The 22,980-nt window shown below is 30.3% G+C and overlaps 1 protein-coding gene across 2 annotated transcripts in view; it reads left to right on the top strand.

Annotated features, from left to right (window-relative positions):
* The window catches only part of LOC132938535 (short neuropeptide F), a 71,138-nt gene that overhangs the window by 22,683 nt on the left and 25,475 nt on the right, over positions 1-22,980 (top strand). The window contains exon 1 of one of the 2 annotated variants that reach the window (XM_061005427.1): positions 2,439-2,862. The exons of the other annotated variant lie outside the window; for it this stretch is intronic. The gene's annotated coding sequence lies outside the window, so the exon portion shown is untranslated. Of the gene's footprint in view, positions 1-2,438; positions 2,863-22,980 lie in introns of those variants that run through there. 2 annotated transcript variants of the gene reach the window in all.

Here is a 22,980-nt window from a genome sequence, read left to right as displayed (position 1 = left end):
TGATATTTTATAACACATAAAATAAATGGTTTAATATATGATAAATAAATGCTCAAATACTATGCCGAATATTCCATACAATAGTGAATAATGTATGTGACGGAAATATGAAATTATTATAACAATAATATGACCAATGACCATTTAATGGAATAGTTGTAGTGCAATCCAGAGTCAACACGAAAAGACCATAAACCGACTGTAAACATAGAATAACAATATTTTTTTAGCACATAATTTGACAATTTATGGAATTATACGATAAAAATGGGTGTCAATATTTTATTTAACGAATACATTTATCTTTTATAGTACTGTATACTTGTAATTAATATTGTACAAATTATTTTTCGCTTAAAATTATTATGTACCCTAATTTTTGAGTTAAATCTAAAATAAACATTATAGAGAAATACGATTTATAATAATTTAGTTGATTTTTAATTAGAAATATTATGTTCATTTGAACAACAACTATCCGATTTCATTAGTTTTATAAATTATAAATACATAAACACCTTTTTATTTTAAATACCTTTTAAATTGAGTGTTCACTAGCTGTTCGCAAAGGACACCCCACTATTAAAATAATATCTTCTCCAGTTCTGTCTATTCATTTCTTTGATGGCGCTTTTTATTGAATTCGATTTCAATTTTTACGTTATTGCATAATATTTTTAAAATTCCCATGAATTGGAACATCAGACACTTTAATTTCATTCATTGCTTATATGTTTTTTGAATAAATCCATCAAATAATAAATTACTATCCAAATAAAATACTGAAATTGCCAATTTGTAGTATGTATTGCTTAATATCGAATGTTTTTATAAAATATAGTTTTGTTTTTTTTTATTAAACATCTGCTGCTTTTGTATAGAATAATAAGAAATTGGATACACTTTTTGGAAATGTGCTTAAGTAGTTAGGTTGCTACAATAAAGTTTAAAACACATATTTTTGATTTAAATATAAATTATCTAAAAAGAATTGTTATGTAAGTAGACCAATGTTTAATTTTTTGCATCACACAAAGCACATAATCAGGTATATTAATTACTTACTTATATGCGTGATACTTAACACGTGGAATACGTAAAATAAAAGGTCTAATACTTGAACTTTGGAAACAAGTTGTTGTAGGTTCCAACTGAAAAAATAAAACACATCGACGTTTGAAATCTTAAAATGTGCGTTCATTCTCATTTCTCCGTATGTAAAGTACACCATTGTTACTATCAACTATAGGTAAATAATAATAAAAAAAAATAATATTTTTATAGACGTGATCGACAAATGTTATGTTATTTTCTAAAGAAATAAAATTGAAAAATGTATCGTTTCCTAGGTCAGGTAGCACGGTCATAAAATATGCAACACGCGTATGATTAAATACCAGTAATGCATCTAAGCGGACCCGGACTAACCTAAAACCCTTGGAGCTACGTCGACCAAAATATTTAAATTTATTGAATTATTACAATATTTCAACAATATACAACACAGCGATTTCATACGCACAGACGTTTCTGTCAACGCTCTTGAAAAATCCCAGTAGGTACCTATGCGTATTATGAAACTTCCGTTTGGCTGTCTGTCTGATTGACTACGAGATCCATTTCTCTAACGAAGGATATACGAAAAAAAACGTCAAATTTTGCAAAAAGTAATTTATTTTGTCGAAAATTAAAAATGTCCTCCCCTCCCATTGAATGTTGCAAAATCTCAATCCGTGGATTAACAGGCAAAATCAGGCTTACGGATGAGGAGGGATAGAGATCAGGCGTTTGTGGTACTGCTTTACGTGGTTTACGCTTGCACAGTTGCACGGGGTGCACAGGGAATGTGAAGCTCTGAAAGTAGGAAATATGCAACGTGGTCGAAAGGTGGAGCGGGCGTGCGTGTAAGGCATGGAGCGACGAGTGATCATAATATTATTATTCGTGGATTACATTAACGCGACAAAGGGGCCTCGACTGGGAGTGCATAGTGGGAGATAGAGAGTGATGGAGTGTGTGTGAGAGAGAGAGAGAGAGAGAGAGAGAGAGAGAGCGTCTTAGCGGCATAAAATACATTTTAAATTATCATCGAGTTTACCGCAGCTGGTAGCCCGTATCCGAAAAAGCACCTGCTGCTGAATATAAAAAAAAAAACCATTGCCGTCGCCGTTACCGTCGTACATTTCATACATATATATATAATATTAAACACGGACTGTTATAGTTCGCAAACTGAAAGCTCTTCGCCAGTCGTGAGTCGTGACGGTGTAAACGATAATAATATTATGCTACAACAATAATACGTTTACTATATTATTGTCGTCTTGAGGCGCCTCCTATTCGAACATAATAATAATAATAATAATAATAGTACAAAACATACACATAAACACACGCCGAGACGCAGTGTACGTGGTGTCGAGCGTTTGGAGAATACGGCCGGAGAGGTCGTTTTGACATTTTTTTTTTTCACGCACAATTCGTCCAGGTGCCCACGTTGTTATATATAATTCATATAAAGTTGTTCGTGACATATTAATATAGCTGTAGTATATATAGTATGTGCATTTAAATCTACAAGTGATGCCGTTACTCCGAAGTTAATAAAGTTTGAGCTTATTATAGTTGTGTACATACGCAACGTAAATAGGTACAATTCTCTCGTTCGAACGAAAACGCATTGGCGTTACTCTCCTCCTGGAATATTATTGAAAAAGTAGTGTGTTACAATTATTTTTATGCCGTCGATTAAATTATCAACCACCCGAGTTACAAGAATTGCCTGCGCATAGGCATTGTCGTTTAAAAGTATAAAACATAATTGTCTAGCCAGTAGGTGAACCTTACGAAACCTTTTGACGGGTAAGTAATTTTTTTTTATTATTATCGCGAAAGTATAACAACTGTAAATATTACGTTTCGATTAAGATTTGCCTCTAAATTATTATATCTCGACATTTTTAACTTGTTTTTGTAAATGTTGAATAGAACTTACTTCAGTATTAATATTAGTATTCTTTATATACTTATAGTTATTTTTCAATAAGCCGTCAGTGGAAGGTGCGTAAATAAAAAAACAACGGGTTTTATTTTATTTTCAAATGTTGCACTTGTTGATATTTATTAACATAGTAGATGTTTTATCTAGTAGTGACTTGTTATTGTTAGTGTCTAGTGTTCGTTTTGTTCAATTACTTTCAATTTTACTAGCTACAATGAATGATTGGCGTTGGAGTGGAGTGAGGGGTCTAATGGTTTTAGAATGGTGTTTATTTATTTTTTTATATCCTATATACAAAATTTCTACCAGAAGGAGTGCTTTGATTTCAACACATAGTGTCTTATCTTTTAGCAAATTGGATCAAGATGGTACTTTCTTGATTTTCTCAAAAGTTATTTAATGCCACGGGAAAACCCCCGAAAAATTACAAAATACCGCTAAAAATGAGATTAAAATTTCCTTCTAAAATATTATACCTCGAAATTTTTAACTTGTTTTTGTAAATGTTGAACAGAACTTACTTCGGTATTAATATTAGTATTCCTTATATACCTATAGTTATTTTTCAATAAGCCGTCAGTGGAAGGTGATTCATTTAATATTGCATTAGGTACTTACAAAAAAGCGTAAACATTTGTAGGAATATAACCATGGATAATATTAATTTTCATGATAGCACAACAGTTATAATAGTTAACGATAATATTTACGTTGTTGTAATTTAGTGTAAGACAAGTGTCAAAATGTTAGATTACCAAATTTTGTCAATATATTTGAAACTATTATTGACACATATTAAATACATAAGAACTACTAATAAATAAAAAACATACGTAACTACCTATACATATCATCTCATATTAGATTTTTGAAGTGAAAACTTCTTTAGCGGCGTTTTGCACTTAATCAGTTTTTTTTGTGATGGGTAAAAAATGTTAAACTTGCGTCAGACGAATGCGTGCATTTAGACCATTATACGAAAGAAAAACAAATTTCTAGAAATCCGATTTCAATTTTGAAAACTAATTTGAATTCAATAACTTCTTTTCTGTGTTTTGTAGGAAAAACTTTTTCATTTTACTTTCTTGATTTTTAATCAAGTAAGTATGGTAAATGAAATAAAAAAAGTTTGAATTTTGAAAACTTCAAGAATTTGTGTTAAATAGGAAAATAATAAAAATGTAACGTAGTAATGATGAGTAGGAGGGTAATTTAGCTAGCTTTAATATAAAATATCAATGAGAGAGATTTGATATCACACCCAGGCGTAACATGAATCCATATTTTTTTGATTTTCTCAAAAGTTATTTAATGCCACGGGAAAAACCACCGAAAACTTACAAAAAACCGCTAAAAATGAGATTTTAATTTCAAACACTTTGTTTATCACTATAGAAACGATTAAAAATAAAAATAAAAATTTTAGTTATTTTGTTGTAATTTATTATATTAAATCAACATTTAGGTTATATAATAAAATATAATAACAATATAAAATATCCAGACAGATGAACCGTCCCAGCTCAGAATCGTTTTCCGTATACAATAATGATATGATATCATTGAATTCAAATTTAATACATTCCATTATACAGAGACTCACTTGTAATCTACTGTACAGTAAAGCGACATCCACTTACCTGCTTTTTTTTCGAAACATGCATATTGATTTCAACTCAACAAAAACCATAATTGTTTTTACAGTTTATTCAGTTTATCTCTATAGATATTATATAGGTAACATAAACATGAGTACATGACCTAATATTAAAACTAATATACTTACCCACCTATATTTTAAACTGAACGTTTAGCGTCAAAATCTTAAATAGCACCTAATTCTGTATTATATACAATAATCAGATGAATAATAGAAAAGTTTCTATTCATAATCTATTTTTATGAAAATGATATACCTTTATTAATATTTTGTAACTATTTCAACCCTAAATAATAATTTGTTAGTTTAATTATTGAATATTTTAAAATATATAGGTTTGCATTTGAAGCATGTTATCAGTCGCCTGAGGAATAAAATAGGGTATATATTATATTCGAGGAATGCCCTCTGTAGATATTTAAATGCTAAGTAAATGGTGTGGCTAGAGGATCAAAAGCACAAGGTATATGACATGCGAAATGAGAAAACATATTTAATCATATCAGAAATTATTTCCCGGTAATAATATTATAATATTATAGTTTGTGGAACATTTAATATTTCAATAAATCAATTGGAATACAATATTATATCTCTTTGAAATATTTTTAGGTACAAATTAATCAATAATTCTATACAATCATTTTTGATTAAATAATATAATATACAACTAAAAAAAAAAAAGGATTTGCCTACTATGTACATCGATTATTGATTAATATTAAGCTACTAATATTTTAAAGTAAGAACATTTAAATTAAATTAAATTCTAATCATTTTGTGATATTTTAAACTGTACGAAACTGAATAACACGTAAATAAGAGAGACGTTGGATATTTTTATATAACTGGTATAGATAGGTATACAGTTATACAATTAATGATCCGTTACATGAACACAAATAATAGTTTATTATTTCTTTTGCCGTTAAAAGCACAACCGGGCTTGTTCGTTGTTGGTACTGGTACCATACTCCGATAATTTGTGATTTACAGGGACAATAAAAACATGTTTATTAAAAGCAAAAACTACAAATTATGGAATCATGTTATTAGTGCTATATTTCTATTCAATAAAACAATAGGTTAGTTACACGAAAGGTCTTATATTGTATATAATAGACATTATGTAATTAGGTATGTACCATACATTTATATAATAAATTTTTCTTATTTTAATTTCCACACAATTTCTATTGATTTGAATATTTAATGTTTTTATGTCGGTACTTAGTATTTTGAAAGTTGAAACATGGATAGTAATAATATAGGATGATGGGTATTATTATTGTGTGTTGTAATACTATAACATTATTTTAAACACGTACACATAACATATAGACATATCTATTCATTTCATGAATGACCATAAAAAAAAAATTTTATTATTTTAAAATATGTATTCCGTGTGTTGACTAAGTTACGTTTAAAAATATATTGGTGGATCATCACATTTCATTGATTATAATGAGGCTTACACGTGTAATAAAGATTAAAAATAATATTCCTAGTGTATGCAGGTAGTTGCATAATATAGTGGTTTATGTTGATTTTTTTTCTGTGGACATTTTTTCGGTCATAAGTAAAGAATAATATGAACCAGAGTTTAAGCTGTTGAATGTAAATAAATTATATCTAAATTGGTATTATTTGGGCAGATTGGTAATATTTCGATATTTTCAGTAGTTATCCTAAGCCTAATATAAATAACCAAATAAAAACGAAGAACAAATTAAGACATTTAATTCATCGTTGTTGGGTTAGTTGACGATATTAAATTATGTTTTTGCTAAAAATAATAAAACCAATAATAAAATATTTATGTTTTTCAAGTGTAATTTAAAATTCGAGCAACTAGAAAACTAAACAATCACTGAAGATGATCACCACCTAGAACTTCAGGTTTTGTAATTTATTTTCAAAAATTTAAACGAATAAATGAATTACTTAAAAATGTATTCTATCCAATTATTGATAAAAAATACAAATAGCACATACCTATTATTATTTCATTATTATGACAATAACATTTTAAAAATAACGTTCTATCAATTTAATTACTTTCCTAATCCGTGTTTACATTACCTATGACTATTTTGAATCATTTTCTGTAATAAACAAGTATGAATTAATAATTTGGTGTGCCACACTGCCACGTAAATAGTATTACAATTGAATGTAAAAAGAGGATTACAGAGTTTTACATTATAATGCATGTCTCGTACTATGTCCAAATAATAACCATGCTGAATAATTAGACCTTTGTCGCTTTATAAAAATCGTAATGACAAGAAGTAAAACTGCATACGTTAGTTTTTAAACATAAAAAAATCCACAGCCAGCGAGTTTAGCATTTTATTTTTTGTTTAAAATTCATCAGATTTAATAAGTCACGTAGATGTTACACAATAAAAACGTGTTGAAATAAAAAAAAAGTTTAAATTAAAGAATGATAATATAATATTAAATTTGAAATATAATGTTGAGTTGTAAAATATTAAGGTATAAAACTATAGTTATTATTTTTAAATCAATAAAAAAAAATGGTAAAAGTGTGAGAATGACATTGAATTAGATACTTATTTACCTCAAGTTGAATTTACAACGTTTAAATCGCAAATCATTTATTTTAAGGAACCTATTGAATATTGTGCATGCACTATAGATTTTAAATTATAAATTATTCTGTAAGCTAATTAGTAATTTACGCTAGTCAACTTTATTCATGTCATCGTGTACAATAAACAATATATCTTTAATCTAATAAGCTACGTGTTTAAGTGATAACGTATTAACGTATATCTTTTGAAATTCATAATTAATTGAGATTTAAGTGCAAATATATTAGCTTCAGATGAGGTACTGTTTGCTGGTGAGTGGTGACAGTAATTATCCTAAAGAGCTTGATGCTCAATATTTTATTCTTATTAGTAATAATTGGTTGTACAATGTAATGTCACAATATTAAAATATCTTCGGGAACCTTTAAAGTTTAGAGAGATAAACACTTTTTCAACGTCATGTTCCACGCGTATTTAAAATTTAGTGGAAAAATGTATTAAATGTTGATGTTTTGTGCATTCTAAATATATTATAATACAATATTATTATCATACCTATAAAACTTTAAATAAAAAAAAAAAACAATTTATAACTATTTTAATAAAAATATGTGGATCAACTTTTTAATAAAACTTGAGTAACTTGTTAAAATATGTATGTTTTTTTAAAATAAAATAAAAATTTTAATAATATAATATATTGAAAAATAATAATACATAACTACCTTAGCTGCTAATTCAAAAACAAAATAATGTTTCTCGATAATATATTGTTTTCGTAATTTTACTTTTAACTACAAGTTCTTATAGTTTATATTGGTACAATCTACTTTTCCACAAGACTCAATGAAGAAAGTGTGTATTCAACTTGGAGTATTATAAAATTTTGATTATAAAAAAAATAATTAAAGTTTGATCAAATAATTGTATTATAAACAACACAATTTTAACTTCATATATAATGTACTATAATTCACATATTATATTATACTTTTATATTTTTTTATAATATGTACAAAGAAAGTTGGTTTGAGTAAACTTGCATTAAATCAAATTCATAGATGGTAATATGTGTTTATATTTTTCATTATAACTTTGAATGAAAATGATTAATTACTAATTATAAATTATTGAATACATTTTGATTTAACCATGAGTTTAATAATATCTTATCTAAAGTATAATTTTCACTGTCTTAATAACGTGAAATGTATTTAAGGTTAACAATCTTTCGTTATTTCATTTACTTAAAAATAGACTTCAATAGGTATAGTATGTTATAATTATTATTATATATCCTGATCACGCATATAAACTTGGATTAAATGATTCTCCTCTTTGCACACAAACACACTACACGTCTTCACCGAAAGCGTATGCGACCTCTCACAGCTGCACTTAGACTAACCCTCATTACAATATACCAAACGCAAAATTGTTCTCAGTTACTTTAAATCTCTTAACATTTCCCAAACCTATTCTCTATTTTCAACATTAAATCTGAAGAGAAAATAGATCATAAAAAAAATAATTGTTTTCGTATTGGAAGCCGGTTTTGTAACATAATATATTTTGTATTTGTTTTGTTATTGTCATAATTTTGTTCCATTTAAAATAACTGTCGAGTTGTCACTGGCAAAAAGCTTTTACAAAATAAAAAATTATTATAGGTACATGTAAACAAATTAGTTTTGGTCAATTATTTGGTTTTGTCATATTACGGGCTCACAACAATAATTATTATCATAGTGCACAATAATTGTTTTGTATGTATTGATATACCGAAATGTTATCGTTTATGCACGCTCACTATTTCGACAGACATAATTAACATTTCACTAACAACCTTTATAAAAGTATATAATATTCCGTTTAATATTTGAAATATTTTTTTGGGTTTACCTATGTAATACCGTACTTATGTTCTCACCAGCGGATACGATATTCCATCGAAGACAAACTTAAAAAATAGTTTCAAGTGAATCTCACTGGTTTTGTGGTTTTTTTTTGAAACAGCGTTGGTGTTTTAACATGCCTACACAGCCAACTGCTATAATAATAACGTCGCCTACAATATTGTATGCACGTTGTTCGGCAAAATGCCACCACAAAATAAATCATATTATATTCTATACGGTACAATATTATTATATTGTTATTCCCCGCGGAATTTACGAATTTTTTTCCCCGCTAGTGACAACATTATGTACGTATTACACGTACGCCTACCAAACATGTACTTACCTACCCGATACAAAAACCATAATATTATTATTACATGTCCAGAAGAAAAAAAAACTCTCCAGAATCTCATATTATTATTATTATTATCATCATTATCATCGTCGTCGTCGACCCTATTACCTACGAAATTTTGTTTAGAACTCCGTGTCACCGTCCGTCCCATTACGCGATGTTGACCGCTATATTTAATATTATATTATTACCTGTACGCGTTTTATCTACATAGGTTATCTATATTTACAATATCGAATATAATAAAGAGGAATTCAGTCCAATCCTATTATGCATTGCGGCCATATAGAAATGTAGGTGTATTCATACAAACGCCCCTACGTTAGGTCCTCGGGTTGGGGTGTCAGCGGGGTAAAATTATATTGCGTTAAGGGATTTTTTTTTAATCAAAAAGTCCGCAAGTGATAAAAATCGAAATGTACTTTTTGTGCATAATTATCAAAATATTTGTCATTCTAAGGTACATATTTTATTCGTGCTCAAAAAAATACGAACGGTGTTTCTGAAACCACGGTTGTTTCTCTTTTGTATATTACTGAATTTACTATAACACTCAGTGCTGAAGTGAGAAATACGTATGTATAATGGAGATTTGAGGTAGGTACACCTACCTACATATTAAGTGTATATTTTTAAAAAAAATTTTATTAACAAAAACAGTCCACGGTTATTGTACGTAACAATGCTTTACATAATGTAGATATTAAGATACATAGATCACATTATAGATTATAGAAAAGTTAATAAAGGTTAGAGAGATAGAAAAAAAAATTAAAATAAGGAAATAACTATATATATATATATAAATACCTATAAGTGTATAGTATGGTGATTTGTGATACCCGTTACACTAGGGTGCAGATTAAATGTATCACCGATAGACATTGGCTATAGTGTGTATTATTTAAAGCTCGAGTCTTATTTAACTATTCACAAAAAAGTTATCGAATAATCCTTAATGTTTAGGTACTTACAGTGGTTTATTTTGATTAAGAGTGATCAAAGTCAAAATAGTCCAATCATAGAAAATATTTCATCTCGAAACTACACATATAGGTGCATATATAATAATATGATATTTTATCTCATTGTCGCTTACGGATTTCTTGTCTGTATAATATGATGTATAGTATATGATATAATATACAGTGAGTGGCGTGATGGCGAGAGGACGGTCTCGCGCAGAGCTTCGAAAGAGGTTTTTTTCTCGCAATTTTCGTCTCGAGGCCCTTGCACGAGCGTAAATCGTATTATACGGGGAATGCGGTATATAAAACACGTGACCCCACTGGAGGAAGTCTCCGATAAAGCCAAAGATTCCATTAATTTTTCACCGCAGACGTCTCCGGGGGATGACCCACGGCGTGGTGGCGTCCATAGTGATGGGGTGTATAATATCATGTTATATATATAGCCACAGCAGATATCATTGTATTATGTTATGTGTTTGCGCGGACATCACATTATGCGATATAATATATGTATACGTGGCACTCTGCACAATATAATATATATTGTATGAGCGTGAAAACGAATATTTTCATACCGATGTGTAATGTTTTTATGCAGTAGGCACCTACCTATATGCAGGCGATTTTCGCGCGTGCGTACACCGCGGGACGAGCCCTCCGGACAATAACGTTGGAGTGTCGTACGATTATAATAATAACATTTTACATTGTGAAAAATATATTGTAATAAATCGACCGATTATTGCGACACGCGCAAAAGAGCATAAGCCGAACCCAATTTCACAAAAAGAAAAAAAAAGTAAATACAAAAGAAATAGACGTCAGCGATAAAACTCGTAGTGCGCGTATTATAGGATCAAAACTCGTGAGAAGGGAAAAATAATATCCACCCCAAATCCAATACAAATCGTTTACACCTCTCATCGTCGTCAATAATGTTCACGTCCCACTTTAAGCAGTACATATGTATTGTCATTACTTCAATAACATTGTATTGCACAAGGAAGGTATACGATTGCGAGTGTGATTATTTTACAATTCAAATATTATTAATTGTAATATTATATTGTGCTAATATTCTCTACAGACGAATAATTATAATAAACTATAGTCTTTATTCGTATATACAATAGGTAGACATCAGTATTTTACAGTATTGGCAATCTTTATCATTTATTCAAGAAAAAATGTTTAGGTAATAGTAGTTATACTTACGACCTACCTACCTACAATTGTATGGAAATTTATTAATATCGGTTTTTTTTAACTATCATAGTTAACAATATATTATTATTAACTAATTTTAAATTAAAAATGTAGGTCAGTGGATGTCGCTCTGCTGTACAGTAGGTTACAAGTGGGACAATGTATAATGGATTGTATTAAACTTAATTCGATGATATCAAAAAAAACGATTCTGAGCGGAGACGGTTTGCCAGTCTGAATTTTTTATATTGCTATTATTAATTATTATAGCCTGTTAGTTGAATTAATATTATAATATAAATTATTATTATTATTTTTTATTCGTTTCTCTGGCGATAAACAAAGTGTTGGAAATTAAAATCCCATTTTTAGTGGTTTTCGTAATTTATCGGTAGTTTTTTTTGTGGCATTAAATAACTATTGAGAAAATCAAAAATTACCTCTCTACAGAAAGTACCATCTTGATCCAATTTGTTAAACGATAAGGTACTATATGCTGAAATCGAAGCACTCCTTCTGGTAGAAATTTCGTATACAGGATAAAAAAAATAAAAATAAACACCATCGTAAAACCACTAGCTTCCTCGCTCCGCTCAGAATCTAAAATTTAGACGATATAGTACCTATAAGTTTTATTCAAAATTGAATTGATAAAAAGATTTTTTTTCATGAGCTGCAGAGAACCGTATTCAGAAAAATTGTTTTATCAAAACCCGGTACACGGTTGACTGGCAAGCGCTGTTGAATCGAAAAGTTTTTTTTCGTAAAAATAAGTCTTAACCACTCTTTATGATAAAAACTGAATACCTTTTATATAGATTTTTTTAGTTGATAGCTGAGTAGTCCGAAAAAGTTTTTTGTATAATTTGTTTATCTACACTATATCTACCGGAAAAATACGAGGTTTTGTATACCATCAATATCGGTACAACAGTTCTGAAAAATTTATTGCATAAACTCTCTTACGACCGTCTGCAAAAATATCAAAAAGAAATATTTTTTGCCTACCCAAACACCCTTAAATATAGGCGGGGAAAAACTTCGAGTTCCTCAAAAAATAAATACTGATGTGTATATATAAAACAACTCTAACCATTTTATACTGTATAGTATGACTACTGTGCCGGGGTATTGCACTGGTTCGGTAAACATCAAAGGAAAGTATTTGTCGATCGACTGATGACGAACCAGTGTAATACCGGCTTTATTATACCTATTATGATCTTACTTACTGGGATTTTAAAAGTTATAATTATTTATTTTTTCAACAACGTTAATTTTTCGAACAAAAAACGAATTAACTGAATATGTTTCGTTGGCCACAATGCAGAGTAGTCTAGTACATATGTAGGCGGGATTGTAAAAGCGATTATAAAATATGAAACGTGCGAATGAAGTCTACTCGCGCGCACATAATATTATGTTATTATATTATATAGTGACCTAAATTAACGGTGAAAATAAATTGGACGAATGCTGTTGCCGATTCGCACATTTTACTAGTCCATAGTAGTCCATAAGAAGACATCAAGATTACACTAGATATGGTGCCTTGTGCTACAACTGTGCTCTGTGATGGTTATTAAGTCTTTTCCATAAAACATTAACATCTTATATTATATCATATTATGTCCATATGTGTTTGGTCAATAATTATATACCATATTGTATATTGTAATATTGTATCTGTGTAGTCCGTTTTTGCTTGAAATTAAAAATGTTTGATTCCCGTGTCCGCCAAAATATATTTTTTTGAAAATATTACGTTTCCGCTAAATATCGTCTGAGAATCATATAAAAAAAATCTAACAATTTCATGTGCGATGTAAACGACGAAATACGAAAAATGTTCTCATCAGTCATCATTATACGTATTATAAATAAAAATGTATTTTACTAACAATATATTATGGCAAAGTAAAGCATTAGTTGTCAGAAACAATATTAATTATTTAGTTGGTATATTATAGAAGGTATATTTACCTAGCACATAATACATTATCTAAAATTTTGAATTATTGATTTTCAAAATATTGTTGGACACGAGTTTGAACCTTCTAATTTTTGGCAGAAATAGGCTTTGGTGGAACGGGCATCGGCCATATTTTACACCGCTAAAGTGATAGGTACCTATTAATAACATTACGACGACGGCGGCGGCGGCGGCGGCCGGTATCACCATCGGATGGATTTTCCGGGCGGTCCGAATACCGCAGCCGAGTGGCTCGGGATAATATATATATTTCATAACAAATGAGCTTTACGGGAAGCCGATAGAATAGGCTTTACACTCGGTATACCTATATGAAAAGTTCATAATATATTGTAATACCCGCAAGTAGGTGGGTGCCCGCAGCGAACACTTTTGCACGGCCACATATTATTATTATCATCATTAATATCGCGACGACGGCAATTTCATGTAAATCCGCTGCGCAAGTAGGACAACGAACCCGTTGACAGCCGGCGACGACGGTCAAAATAATCAAACAGTGATACGAGTTTTCTTGTGCGCGCAATGTCTGCCGAACAAACAAAAGGAAACGGCGAGAGAAAAGCACACGGTCGGAACGAAAACGATACACGGTCTGCGCACGACACGAAATATTATTGTTTTATGTACTCGAGAGGCTGTTGCATTGTGTGTACGGTATAACTTGCCCGAAGTAAGCGCTCTTGACGAGAGAACGCGCCTCGGGTTTCCATCTGCAAAATAATAATTGCCGAATAATATTACGACTGCGTTCGACGTCTTGGCCGCACGCGGTCCGGAGGGCTGGACATTATTCGAAATTCAAATACCGGCCCTGCGGTGGCGCGCGCACAGACGGAACAAGAACAACAGTATATAATATTATAATGGGTATACTTGTATAATTATTATTATTATTATCTGCGTCTTACCCGGCGTTGTCTTGTAGCGGTTTGTTCGAAATGATGATATTACAATATTATACATAACATGCTCGTTTATATTATATTATATATATATGTGTACTCTATTATTTTGTACGCCACTATTTAACCGGATCGCGCGACCGATTACGCGACCGCAAAATTCACGTTCGTCTCGATTACACTATACTCAGCTACACGGCCTCGCCCGATGGACGGCATTAATGGCGAACCTGCAGCCCCGCACATTTTTCATAGGCCCTAGAACCAAAACGTGAGATGATTTATGTCCTCGAGATGTATTTAAGAAAAACAAGATACTGGTATTCTAAAACACAAATGTCCGTCTTAAGAGATACAGGATTGTACGTGGGTCATCAACTATCGAGGAGGTGCGATTAAGTTGCGTTTTTTAAACGTCTAATCGTTATCGAATTTCGTGTCGCATTTTCGCACTCTGGACTGCACTTAACAGTTTCAAATTTGTATACCGACTACCACATAGTTGTCGACCGTCATTATTATTTGGTTACTTATTTCATTATAATCAACCGACAGGCAACAGGATAAGTTAGCAATTTTTAACCGTGAAATATTTTTTGTATTGAGTCTCTCATTAAAGGTTGAATCCAGCCTGGAGCTATATTATTGTTAGTTGTTATTATTTGTTTCTAAGTCAGTATAATACCAGACGGAGTTCTGTCTGCTAGCTCGTTTTATGTAAACCCGCCTTAAAAACGATAACGGGTCGAAGTCGAACTAAACGAACACGACTTTCGTAATTATTATATTATATACGTACGTTCGATGTGTATACTCGCCAGAAATATCCCAATTTGTTTTAATTGGATTGTTGTGTGGAAAAAAAATTAAGACGTATGAGTGAAAAATTACTTATATGAAAAAAAACCCATTTTATCAAAGTACCTGCTACCACGGTACAATTAGTGTATTTTGTACACGCGTTGGCGACTTGACGGTTGTCCAGACAATTAAAAGCTACATAAATTACTATCATTAATTGCGCATAAATAATTTGCAACATCGTTTTCAGTTTTATTTATTCACGTCCCGATCCTCAAAGTTCTGGCACTCCCGTGGTTGTCAAAATGGTTCCTGCAGTATGCCAAACGAATTTAACAAACGACAAAAAGGGACAATAACGCGTACGTGATTAACCGATGTTTCGGTGTTCCTCCTGCTGCATTATGATTTTGTTGTGTATAATTTGTGTACACGTGTGTGTGTGTGTGTGTGTGTGTAATAGCCATTATATTTAATTGCTGTTCGGACAGCTCGATAAATAAAATTCCCAAAGTTCATGTAATACGTGCCACGTAACCGAAATAAGTATAATCGTAGAAATATTGACACATTTGGGTATTATTTTGCAGGTTGTCGCGTCAAAGAAAGTAATTAAAGTCTGCATGGTCACTCTTTCGTCAGCTTTCGATGTCATGAAAATGTAATGTAGGGACGTACCACATATACATTCTATTTAAATTAAATCTTATATGCAAATACATTATACTTATTTCCGTGTTAGTTCGAGCCAATTTCCATTTGAAAACGCTTCGATTATATTACCAACCCCAGTAATTGTATTGTATTAACTATTAACCGCTGTCTCCATGCATCATGTTATGTGTGAATGTAAATAAAAAATAATATTCTATATTTGCCACTACAGGTTAGGTTAGTGTTAGTTATACCACCTATATACGCCCATACGCATATATTCAATCTCGAACATCATAATATTATATGCATATTTGTCGTTGTTGCCTATTATAAAACGATCAACATTAATTACTACCTATAGACATTTTAAATACCTATACTTAGTCTTGGGTCCAGTGTCCGTTTCAAAAATAAATTAATAACGAATTACGACCGTCTGTATTATGCCACCCCAGAAATAAAAGGCTATATTATGGCACGTATGGAAATATAAATATGAATGTGTTTTAAATATTTCGTTGCTCGTAACGCGTAAAATCGTATTCTTTTACAATAACGATACCTTTTAAAATGTAATCATGATTTCCACCCCGGTGCAGCGCCACTATAGTCGGACTTGTATAACACCGTATAGCGTTGTGTACTTCTGGGTTATGATTTATAAATCACAGTGTAATGCGTGGTATGTCCACTATTTTGTCTGAATAAGCAAAGCGAACTCTTAATTTTATTTTTGTGAAGTGTTTATACATAATCTAGTGAAATATTAATTTCTATTGTGCACGGCCAGTCTCTGAGGACCTGAGTAGGTACTTGAAACATTGCAATTTAAATTCACAACACTGTTTATGTGACACTGAAAAACCGGGAGATTCGTTAGATTCGTATTAAATTGTTATCACTTTAATATTTTATGTGCACTGAGTCGCATACGAGTATATAGTCACTTGACACTCTCGTACACATATACCAACGCGAGTGCTCATGTTAGCGACTCGTCGCCTGAATTCATTCGGCAACATTTTTCACGGAATTAAAAAATCCACGTGTCTATTGTTTCGTGCACACCAGTGCAATTTCTCTTGGTCGAGCTCGAGTCACGTAATTTTGGTTTGCGTTTGTGATTAACGCGCGTTTCATTTGAAAATCCGCAGGCAAAACGATAAGCCCCGCGTAAAACAAAGGAACAGGCCAACTTTTGCAGGGTGAGGGTCGGGATCAGGTGATACACGTCATCGGGCTTAGAGATATTTACCCCCATACGACACCCAACTTCAGCGACCTAGTGATGGTTTGTGAAAATAGCCGAAGAGCAAGTTAATAAGCATACTGTTGTGATTCTAAACACGATAAATTAATGAAAATATTGAGATTCTTATTTCGTCTCATCATATTATTGTTTCGTAGTCGATGTTACAGGAATCACTTCATACCTGTAACTTTTAGTACAAACGATACGTTGTAAATGCATTATCGCTGGAATGTAAAGTAGAAATATCTATACAGCAAAAGGTTAGAATAGTCAATATTAAATGCACACCGAGAATAGTTCATTAAATATAGACTCTTGTCCATAATGTTTCATCGTGTTTTCTACATTGCGTATTCAACGCAAATATACGATATTAAAATAACATCGGAGGCGGCAATGCAGGCAAGTATACAAGTGGTAATGCAAAGAAGAAAATAAAAGGAAAAAATGTAAGCAAATAAATTCGAAAAAAATGTCAAGGGGCATTTTTCAAAGAAACTAATAGTATAACCGCCACTCACCGTCCCTGCAACAGCAGACCACCTATCTAGCTACAACTAATGCCGGCGTAATACAACTGTTTTTTTTTTTTTTTTTGCTACTTCATTAAAAGTGCGTTTAATAACACCACGTTTTACTGTGGTGAACTGTTCATCTCGAAAGGGTAGTATTATCTTATAACTTTTCGATTGAATTTATCAAAAAAACTTTATATTATTATACATTGCCCGACTGAACAGACGTCAGACACCTTCACCGAGAACCGATCGTCGCACATAACGCTTGATAAAAATATAAATGTTTTGTCATTGTGCTCAATTATCATCTATACACATACTCCTCCCCATCGCCATTGTATGACGAGGGCTATACTCTCCGTCGGGGTTTTATTGACGACCGTAAAAGCTGCGCACACTCAACGCTATCACGATTTTTTTTATTGCATTTTACTCAAACATGTATTATGCCCGAACCTGCAGCACGCGTTTTTTAATACACTCGTATTGCTGATATAAAGTGCACCGGACGTCGAGAATTATTGTGTACACGTTTTCTTGTGGAAACATAGCAGTGGGAGGAGCGAACTGCAATGAGCCATTATTTAGTTTTAGAACGTATTGTGGGCTACTTTTATACGTGTTTTTTTGGAAAATATATTTTGGCAAGGTGCGGGGAACAAGACAAGTGGCCAATTTAAAAATCGCTGACTTGGCTTTATTACGATCATAGGTTGAACGAAAGAAAATTGTATATAATATAATATATGTTATGAATGTTTCTATTGAGTTAGATATACGTGCTGGTGCAATAAATATCGCATTTATACTTCGTTTTATGCACACATCATTTTAAAAGCTCTTTGTTACATAAATTCGTTTTTGTGCAGCCGTGAGAAGATATTACTTTTTAAGTAGAATAAAAAACGCTTTCATGAACCTTATCGATTATGTTATAACATTATTTTTCTTAAAATATAACAGTAACAAAACATGGCCCTGCCGTTTAATCATTATTAAACGCATGATAACCTTTAAATCAATTTATTATAATATGTATTTCTCATGATAGAAAAAAATACAACATAATAAAATATAGGTATGGAATAAAGCCATAATTTATTTTTCAATTTAATTTGTATCCAGTGAAATAAGCTGCATTTTATCTTCAATTAAATGTATATCTTTCAATTTCAATTTTTTTTTCCAAAAAATCAGAATAAGGAAATTGTAAAAAGAAAACGCACGGTTATTATTCGTGTTTTTTACTAATAGAATACCTTTAGTTGTATAGTTTTCTTTTGTAAAAAAAATACCATTCTACCAGATTAAAAGCCAATACCTTTTTTTTTTTTAATTTGATTAAAACTTGCTATAGTATAATATAGATATTATACTCATTTTGAAAAGAATAATATTTGATTCATCTGAAATTAAAATACAAATGTACATCAGTTGTATTAAATTATACAACAAGGGTAATATAATATATAATAAATTCTAGTAATGACCGAATTCATTCTAAAAATGTAATTAACTGTCTAATAGGTACCTACATGTCGACAATCAATGACTTGTTTCAATGGAATTTTATTGACTGATATTTTAATAATTAATAAAAATTGATATTATAAAATTAATAAATATATAATATGAAGTTGTGTATTACATTATAATGTTATATGTATGTTATATCGACTTAATGACTTATATATATCTAATTTAACACATTTAGGGAAATATTTTAAACAAAATTAAATTAAAAAATACTAACTTAATTAATCTAGTTTTGAAGGTACATAATGCAGATACTACTTATGTAAATTGGCACCCTAAATATTTTATTTAAAATCATAAACTTAATGTTTTTAAATTGGTAAATTTGCAAAAAGACAATAATATATATATAATTCAGCACGTTATTTGTTGTAACTTAGACATTATAACTGCCCATTTTTTAGAAAAGAAAAATATATATTTTAAAACTGTGGACTTCCTTTAATGATTTATTATGTACCTACATTAGCATTAGGTATTTCTTTTTTTTTAAAGTCACTGTCACATTATTTTAATTTAACGAGACTAATCAGTTAAACTTGCAATTAATAGGTTCGTTAATTTTCCATATTTGTGGACACAATATTCTTGACGTTATTAATATATTGCATACTAAAAAACGTATTTTGTTGAAATTATGTTGAACTATCAAATACCAAAAAAAAGTGTTCTCTGGAAAATTGAACTTTCACTCTTAAGTTTTACCTATTTATATAATCAAACTAATAAATAAACACCAAACGCCTAATATATAGTAACCACAAAATTAGTTTAATTCATTGATTTTACTTATAATATATTCATTGAATTAAATGTATTCTGTGCTGTAACCATCTTATATTAAAGTGTATATTATATTATAGGTACAAGGTACCTAGTGATAGTACGTTTGCCCTGAGGACTATCCAGTTATTACATTAGTCATTGGCACTTAAGACCTAACCTGTTCCATTACGACATCAAGTTGAGAATAATCAAATAAATAATATGATAACACAAATATTTATAATATAACAGAATCATTGTAACCGAATAATTAAGGGAAAATGATATAGGTACCTATAATTCATAATCAAACATTATTTATACGAAATACAAAATAATAATAATAATAATAATAATAATAATACGGTGTATGAACTCCGATGGAAAACAATAATATGTCCTGCCCGTAGAATAGTTTTGTATTATCATCAGCGTAAAGTAGAAAATAAATTATTTCACTTGCTGTTTTGAAATGTGAATTTAGTTTTATTTTAATTTTAATAAAGTTGGAAGAAATTATTAATTGTTCGTTGTACATCATTGACAATGTAGGTAACGAAGAATAAAAAGCAGAACTTACTATCCGAATTCACACTAAACTATATACATCTGCAGCTGCATAAACGCATAACATTATGACAATAGATCCAATTACAGGCGCTCAACAATTATTAATAATTATTATCTCTTATAATTCTAAATTATGACAAGTAAAAATAATACAATTAACTTTCGACGAATATGGATTGGTCTTAAAAAAAAAGTGCAACAATTATTAAGACCACGTAAAGATTTGCAGCCCGGGTATTATAATATGTGCCGTGCATTATATTATGTACCACCGCGACACGGAAAGTATATCGACCGAAATCGCATTGGTCGTGCATCGTAACAAAGACATATTATTATTATTATTATTATTGCACACTGGCAGACCGTTGAAAATTTATCATTTTACCGGACTCGAGAAAGATACACAATATATAGACAGCTGCACGACGCAAACTATAAGCGATAGTTGACCGCGAGTACATTTCCCAAGTATATATTTTACGCTTTAGCGTTGAGGGGAAATTATTTTGGACAGCTTAAACGTTAAACAATATTATCATATCGTAGGGCGATATTGCGTAGTCGTATAATATTATAGAACTATAACAGTAATGTCTAATATACAATATGATGTGTTTCGAGAAACTATAATATAATATAATATCATATACGATATAGTGTAATAATTTGCGTCATTCAAATAATATGTCGTCCACATGCCCAATATTATAATATTATTAAACTGTAAGATATTTTATATTTTTATCTATGAAGGAAAAATGTCAGAGTTCTAATGTTTTTTTATTTTATCATATTATTTATATAAGTTTGTGTTAGATAAAGTCTCGACAATTAGATGGGCTGATAATTTAAATATTAAAACGCAACACAAACTAAAAGAAAACATATATATCAAATCCGCATCTGAGTTTATTGTTCGATTAAGTTAATTATCTCAAACATATTTATAAATATACGAACTGTACTACTTAATACCTATTGGCTATTCTAGCTTATTACTGAAATGAAAAATATTAAAAAAAAAAACAACCATCAAATGTATTATAATATGTAATATTATATAGACGATAAACAAGAATTAACAGAGTACATTGTTAACACTATTATACACTATAATATAGTCTATATAGTAGTCAGTAACTGAAATAATGATGTTCCTACATAACTGAAAACTATTATAAAATGTAAAGTGGTCACTGGTCGCGATGTGTTGTTACGCAACAATCGAACATTATATTTTATATCATCGCTTTAACATTAATTGTTTGCGAGATACCTTTAATCGTATAAAACAATGAAATCTCTGTATTAAATCGTCTCAGGCTTACACAGAATTTTACGCAAATTGCTTATCACTGATAAATTATTGTTTGTTTTTTTTATTATATAAAATTAACCGACTTAGTACAATGTAATATAAACTTTGTCGAGTGTATAGAAAATACAAATATCACGATCCCTCAAGTTCCTTACAGATATGGTGCGCAATTTTATATATAGCTGGTTTTCAATTTTATCCTTAGCATATTCCCGCTATTGAGTTTGTTAACAAGACGGATCGTTTTATTTAATACTTACTATAGCAGTTGACAATACCAAAATCTCTGTATTATACTATGCTCTTACAACATCTTTGGTAGCATTGAACAATGGCACAATGCACGGTTTTATTTTATTTTATTTAATCCCCTTTTGAGATACAGAACCACAATCTATCTTATTCTTTTTGACACTAAGGACTAAATTAATACAATAATGTCAATAATATAATATAATCATGACTATAATCAAAATATGTTGGTTGATAAGTTTTGGTTTCTAAGCATAAAATATGCAAAATTTTGTTGAAAGTTTATTACTGCAGATATTTTCAAACTTATACTCAACATAGTTTATTAAGAAATCAGGAAATGGGAAAAGTTGTTGGGATTTTTAGAAAACCTTGTTATGGTTTAAAATTACAGTCTATAAAGGCAGAAAGGCCTGAAAATCCATCGAAGAGGCAGATTGAATATGTAGAATTCCATCGTTTGAGTCCAGATAACAGATATAGGTACACTGCACATTTTTATTTCTATGTATAATTAATTTGTAAATAATATGTATTATGTATCCATATACTTATGAACCAATAAATAATTATATTGACTGTCCCATAATATTTAAATCAAACAGGTATTGGTTTTAAGTCTCCAGTGTTTAATACTTGTTTTTTAATCCATTTTATATTGAAATTAAGACGTAGTCTAGCGATTATGTTAAATATGTATGGTCCAATTAACCGTATTTCAATGTCATATAATATAGGTAACGAATTACCAGATT

The sequence above is a fragment of the Metopolophium dirhodum genome, chromosome 2, assembly GCF_019925205.1.
Source record: "Metopolophium dirhodum isolate CAU chromosome 2, ASM1992520v1, whole genome shotgun sequence".
Lineage (NCBI taxonomy): Eukaryota > Metazoa > Arthropoda > Insecta > Hemiptera > Aphididae > Metopolophium > Metopolophium dirhodum.
This window is presented reverse-complemented; position numbering and strand designations above follow the sequence as displayed.